This window comes from Poecilia formosa, unplaced genomic scaffold, assembly GCF_000485575.1.
Source record: "Poecilia formosa unplaced genomic scaffold, Poecilia_formosa-5.1.2 Scaffold5, whole genome shotgun sequence".
NCBI classification, from domain to species: domain Eukaryota; kingdom Metazoa; phylum Chordata; class Actinopteri; order Cyprinodontiformes; family Poeciliidae; genus Poecilia; species Poecilia formosa.
Genome location: NW_006799944.1, coordinates 1,121,454 through 1,127,918, shown reverse-complemented (window position 1 = coordinate 1,127,918; position 6,465 = coordinate 1,121,454). Strand labels below are relative to the sequence as shown.

At 41.8% G+C, this 6,465-nt stretch overlaps 1 protein-coding gene across 3 annotated transcripts in view; it reads left to right on the top strand.

Moving 5' to 3' along the window:
• Positions 1 to 1,123: 1,123 nt before the first annotated feature.
• Positions 1,124 to 6,465, top strand: part of LOC103145202 (rho-related BTB domain-containing protein 1-like) — a 29,613-nt gene continuing 24,271 nt past the window's right edge. The window contains exons 1-2 of one of the 3 annotated variants that reach the window (XM_007562565.2): positions 1,126 to 1,296; positions 2,062 to 2,185. The gene's annotated coding sequence lies outside the window, so the exon portion shown is untranslated. Of the gene's footprint in view, positions 1,297 to 1,496; positions 1,982 to 2,061; positions 2,186 to 6,465 lie in introns of those variants that run through there. The other 2 variants (XM_016676857.1, XM_007562570.2) reach the window with 2 other exon arrangements.

Below are 6,465 nucleotides of genomic sequence, written 5' to 3'. Positions count from 1 at the left end.
TTGTCACGTATTTATTGTGTAGGTCTGTCTGCACAGCATGAAGACCTCTATTGATAGCAAGTTCAAACTGTGCTCTCTTCAAAATAAAAGGAAAGTCAGTCACAGACAATAAGTCACAATTTGACGTTTCTCTATTGGCAAATTCGAATGAGTTTCAACCGGTAACTGATGCATCTATCGTATGGGTAAAAAACTATGAGAAACAGTCTGAAATACTTTTGGAAATCATAACCTAGACATACTGATGAATATTGACTGCTGATTAATACTTTCCACTTAACACTCCTTTAAGTCTTTGCTAAACAATAGTTTGAGTTGGTATAACCTCTCCCACATGGTGAAAACACCTGTACTAATCTGATCTATATCCATGGTCCACCCAACAGTTTCAAAATGTCTTACATCAGCTTTGGCAATGATGAAACACCGGTGAAGGCTTTCAGTTAATTGCAATTGGTTAGCATTCTCCAGCCTTGCATAAACAGACTGACTTGGTTGGACATGCTAAAGTCTGAGCATATAAGCTTGAGATATACGCTCAAGTACTAAAGTGCCCCAGTGAAAAAAATTGTAATGTTTTTGCACCGATTCCCAAAACATGTGAGATTCAAAATTTGCCAAACGGTTTACCGCCACATCCATCTACTGTCTATTCATGAGATGTGCAACCCGATTCTGTTGACCCTCCCCCAACAGAATGACAAGCCCATTCAACAAAACCTTAATTTTAGATTAAATGTGTTATTATTTAAATAAACTAAATCATAGACTTGCTTGCAGCGAATCTATTTAAAAACAATTAAATATTGAATAAATTACCATTTTTTTGTTGTTGTTGATAATATTTTTAGACGCGTCTATATGAAGCAGAACTGTAAATGCACGCAGGGTTCAACAAAAAGTCAATGGACGAACACAGCAGTGAGCGTCAGAGTCACACAATCATCGAGCACTACACGATGCTCCGTCCTTTATCCCCAGCTTCCATAGGAACTCGGCGGAAATTGAACCGCCTCACGTCTGCGCGCACCATCCCGGCTCGGAGAGGCTGGCTCCACTTTATGAATGGATGGGTGTGGCATGAGTGTCCATAATGAGGCTGTCGTCACCGCGCTTGTTGATAGGCTAACGGCGTGCTGCGAGTGAAGGATGGTCCCGGAGTGAAACACAGCTGCACCTCCACCACGGCGGTCACAAGAGGCAACGAAGGGAAGGAAAACAGAGAGAGAGAGAGGTGGAGAGCGCAGCGTCTTCACCCACTGCCCCGCGAGGACCAAACTTCTGGGTGACATTCTGGTGAGGACACAAACGTAGGGTGCACCGAAACAGAGCGCACAACGAGTTTTTGCTTTGATATGCGTGCTCACTTTACACCGAAAGTGTAAATCATGTGATGATCAGGTGCGAGTTGGTAAAATCCTCTCGTCCGCCGTGTGTGTGCGTGCGTGTGTGTGTGTGTGTGTGTGTGTGTGTCTGCATCGGATCGATGGTTTTAGCTTAAGGTTGGACTATATGCTGCAGCCAATGCGGTGAGGAATATTACGGAGTAAAAACTGGCAGACAAAAGAAAGTCGATGCGAGGTCTCCCTCCGCCCCATGCGATCCCTCCTTGTAGGTGTGACTGAAGCAACAAAGGGACGCGGAGCAAACTCGCATCAGGACCACAAGCGGGACAAGTCTGCCCAGACAGAGCACACAATAGCGGCGGGGCGGGGTGTCGGGGGCTTGCAAACAACAGTGCGTCTGCTGGTTTTGCAATATGCAGCAGTATTCGTGTAATTGCCCTCCTCCTGGCGTCTCTCGACTACAGAAGTCGGGGATATTTTTCTCCTGTCAGCGCTGGCAGATCTTAACCCGACACGAAGCTGAACCGATAATTTGAAGACTTTTTGCAAGTCCGGGCTAAAGCGAGAGAGAGAAAGAGAGAGAGAGAGAGAGAGAGAGGGGGGGAAAAAGAGAAACGCCGCAAGTGTTACAATATGTCAGTTTTGATCTTAGATGCTGTCATCTTAGGCGGGACAGCATTGTTCTGAAGGGACCTCGTTTGTTTGTTCGTTGCAGCTTAATAGAGAGAGGCGAGGGACGAGCGCTGCTCGGAGTAAACTGGAGAGATCAGAGAAAAGAGGTGTGAAGTCAGAGCGGACGTCAAGACCTGAGCTGAACACAGAGGCTAATGCGTTAAAAGGTAGGAGACACCATGCAGGACTTGTGATATAATCTTTATGCTCCTAAAAAAAAAAAAAAGAATCTGCAGGATAGAGCAGATTACATGTGGACAGACAGCGAGGGGGGGTTGCATAACGGTTCAGTTGGGGCTATTCAACTGCTCTGCACTTTATCGACAAACCTTACCCAGGACCTGCACAATAATCCCACTGCTTTTTAAAGTTCTGCTCCACAATGATTGATTTCCCAGCAAAGCTTAGGCACTTTAAGGTTCTGCTAATGGTCTAACTTAAGAGTTTCTGTTTTGTTTTTATGGAAGTTTGCAAAAAAAAAAAAAAAAAATAAATAAATAAAATAGCATGGGTGTGTCACTTGAAATTAGTCCAAGACAAAACCTGCACACAAGTGACAGCAAACGTTGGAGAACGTGTGAGTGGGACAGTTTCAACGTTTCAAAAAATTTCTATGGAGGACCAACAGTGCCACAATTTAAAGCAGTCGCTACATGTTTATTTTAAGTGTGTGGTCAATTGACTAAAATTACTAACAGATCCATAAATAACACTATGCAATATAGAAACAACTAGATTATCCACTAATATGATGCCTGTTTAAAGGGCATGAATATATTTTTTTATCAGATGAATTTCTTTTTCAGTTGTGATTGAGCTTGTAGTTATATAGGTATGCTAATAATATCCGAAAATATAAAAAAGTAAATAAAACAAAACAAAAAAACAACGACCCCCCTCGACCCCTCCCCCTCCAAAAATAACAGGAATAATGTAGCTGAATAACCAGACAAAAGTTGCTAAAGTGGGAAGGCATTACATCTGAAACACTATCCCAGGCAGGTCAGTTTCCCAGTTGCTCTACTGTCCGTTTGAGCATGAAAGGCTTGGACATCCCTACCCTGGACCCTGGGGTCCGCTAGATTTCCTGATGGGTGCCGATGCACATTCCAGATTTTTGTGTTCAAGCTGGCTGTGCGTGCAGACAGCGAAAACAAGACGTCTGTCTCCAGATGGTAATGAAAACAGCCTGTCCAATCTGGAGCTAAACAAAGACAAAAATGGTTGTTTTTCCACCAACATAATGTGGGGAGATTGGCTTTATCTTTCAGTTCTTTTTCTTTTTCTTCTCCACTGAATACACTGTATGTAAACAATTGCATTATCTCCCCCTATGAGAGACACAGTGAAAAACATATTCATGCCTTGACAACAAGAATAGTCACACGAAAGAAATTGCGAAGAGTCCGTCTAGAATTTGAGCTTGTACGGTGAAGACCTAACAGTGGTTTGTCTTGTATTGAGGAGGAAGTAAAGATAGAATATTGTCTACAAGTTAGTGGTGTGTGCATCGTGCTAGTTTGAACCTGCCTGATAAGAAGGCTTTGATATGGCACGAGTTGGAAGCAGTGAATGAAACTGGCTTAGGTGACACTTTTCGCCCTCCAAAGTTTCAGGCTTGGTTCTTGAATTAAAACATTTATTATTTTTTTTAGCCTGAAAGAGATTTCTGAGAAAAACCATGGAATGATAAAGAATTCAAAGAATGAATGCAAAGTCAACGTCAGCATAGCTCAGTTGTCTTTTTAATGTCACGTCTAATGATTTTACTCTGAAACGTATCACGTAATGAGATTTATAAAGTAGCCCTCAAAAGTGTGTTTTTATTTTCAATAAAAAAAAAAAAATCCTTTTAGTTTTGCAAAACAACTAGTTTTTCAGCTTAGTTAAACACAAAGTTAAATCCTTCCTCCACTTGCACCACGCATTAGTGAGTTCAGCCTGAAGTCACTCTCTGTGTTCACAGACTGCAGTTTGGATTGCTGCAATTTTTGGCCCAAGCCTGGAAGGAAACTCTGTATCTGTGACAACAGCCAAAACACATATATCCCTGCTGCCTGCATGCCATTTCCTGGATTTCTTTTCCTCGCCTCTCTCTGCCTTTATCATTCCTTCCCCGCAAAGCCCCGAAAATGGAGTGGGTGTGGGGATGGTTCGAGAGAGCTGACATCAGTTCCTCTGTTCCTGCCCACTCCTCAGTGTTTTTCTATCAGCTGTGGAATTTAAACCATTCTTTCTTTTGGGTGAGGCCCGTCCCTCTGTCTGCCCCTTGCTCAGAGTAACATTTTGTTTCTGAAGCGCCTCTGTGTATGCATGTGCATGTGGCTGGGTGGGTATGAGTGGGGCTTTCCAGTTGGGGTTGTACACCAAACATTTCTGGCTGCTTGTTAGCCATCTAGTGAGCCAAGTTCACACAGCTGGGAGCCGAATAAGAAGAAGAGTCTTTGTGAGAGCTGATCAATGTCCCACACACGTGTCTTTTAGTGCTTGCCTCAAATCGATTTTGCAGTTCTGCATTGCCTGTTCTGCATTATAAATACGGATTTGCAGCAGTGGTGAGTTGTAATTATTAAAGTTGCATTCTGAAAAAGAGTCTCTTAGATGCATGCAGAGTTCTGCAGAGGCCAGTGTTCGCTGAAGAGCCTAAAGTATCTAACAGAGACTCATAGTGATCGCTCACAAGCGTCCTCCTTTCTCACCCGAACCACATGATGTTTGTCCTGTTTAGCAAGTCCTGAAAGGAGGAAAGGGAGAGAGGGGGCAAAGAATAACAAGAAAGAGAAAAAGAAGAAGAGGTGATGGCAAAGAGAGTTTGTTTCTCAGTGGCTGCTTCTTTCTTAAACGAGATGTCAGCGAGCAGAAGTTGTGTACGGAAAGAATGGAAAGCTGGTCAAGTTTGTCGAAAGAACTCTGGGGTAGGGTGCTAAGAGAGGAGGAGAGAAACAAATAAAACAGAAACCAAGCTGTGGAGAAGAGAAAGAAGGGAGGGCGGCGGAGGGCAGAACCAGAAGAAGAGGGACACCAAGGGGTTTTGGCGAAGGGGAAGTAAGTGTCGAGGTTGCTGTGGTACCAAAAAGGGGAGAAATTTCCAGATCGGACATGACTGTAAATATATATATAAAAATCATACAAAACATGTTGTTTGCACCCCTCCTCTACCTTCTTCTCTGTTTGAATAAAAATAAAATTAAACTATTTAAAAGTTAACCTATCTTTTAATCTATCAGTTTAGTGGGGTGAGGGTGAAAATCTATACTGTTATACCTATAAATTTATGTGGAGGTATGGTTGGGTTAGATTAAAATAACTTTTCAATTTAATATTTTTTAATCAGGCTTAGTTTGAATCTCACGTGATTAAGAATTTTTAAGAGAGACTTCTCTTTTTTTAGTAGGTAGGACTTAAATGATGACACAGAAAATCCCCAAAATATCTTGTAGATCTGTGAGGAGTGGACTTTTATGACAACAGAAATGTTGGTGGTTATCTGGATTTTGTATGTGGGAGGCATAGCAGTTCCGTCTTTGATATTTAGAAGTCAGATTTCGAAGCGTGGCCACACTCACATGGCTTAGAGTCAGCCTTTTCATCACTTTAGTCATCAATGCCTTTAAAAAAAACTTTTTAAGGTGGTAAGCAGAGTTAATCTCAAGTCTCAAGTGTGAAGAAAATTAAAGCTTTGATCCAAAATGGCTGACCTACTGTAGGGTTTGGTTGGACTTTGACTCTATTGTTGATTCTAGGAAAATACATGTGATCCATATGTCATTTACATCAGTCAAAGCAGCAAGAGAACTGAATGCCTCTTAAAGGTGGTGCTGTAGATCCATTTTACCATGACTTGTACATTAATAATATATGTAACTTCCTGTTGTCAGTGAACCAGGCATTTACAGGTGATGTCAGACTGTAAATTTAGTTTTGTTGGAGATTAAATCTGAATCATTTTTGGGAAGTTTGGGGTGACTCTGACGTTCTGTGAATTGTGAAAAATGTGTCTTTTACCTTGAGATTTTCTGTGATGGACTGCCAATTTGTCCAAGGCATACTCCGTCTCTCGCTCAACAGGTACAAGGCCCCGTGGCGACCCTTCAAGGAAAAGCGTGTTTAGATAATGGATGGATGTTGAGATTTCAGAAGTTGACATTAGGCAAGCATCTGCCAAAAAACATTTGATAACTTTAAACCCCACAAATCTCATAAATATAGTGAGGAACATGGAAACATTCAAACTGACAGGAGGTCAAAAAAGTCATGATTGTATAGGTTTTGGTTTTCAGCTCAATTCAAAATGGCTGACCTCCTAGTTGTTGAAGGAGATAGCCTCAAGATACTTTTGTGTAGGTTTGGGATTCACACATGTAAGTGCCAAATCTTGTTGCAAATTCCAATAGGTGAATAAATCTCCTTATTGGTAGACTACTCGACAAGCGCTTGAATATATATA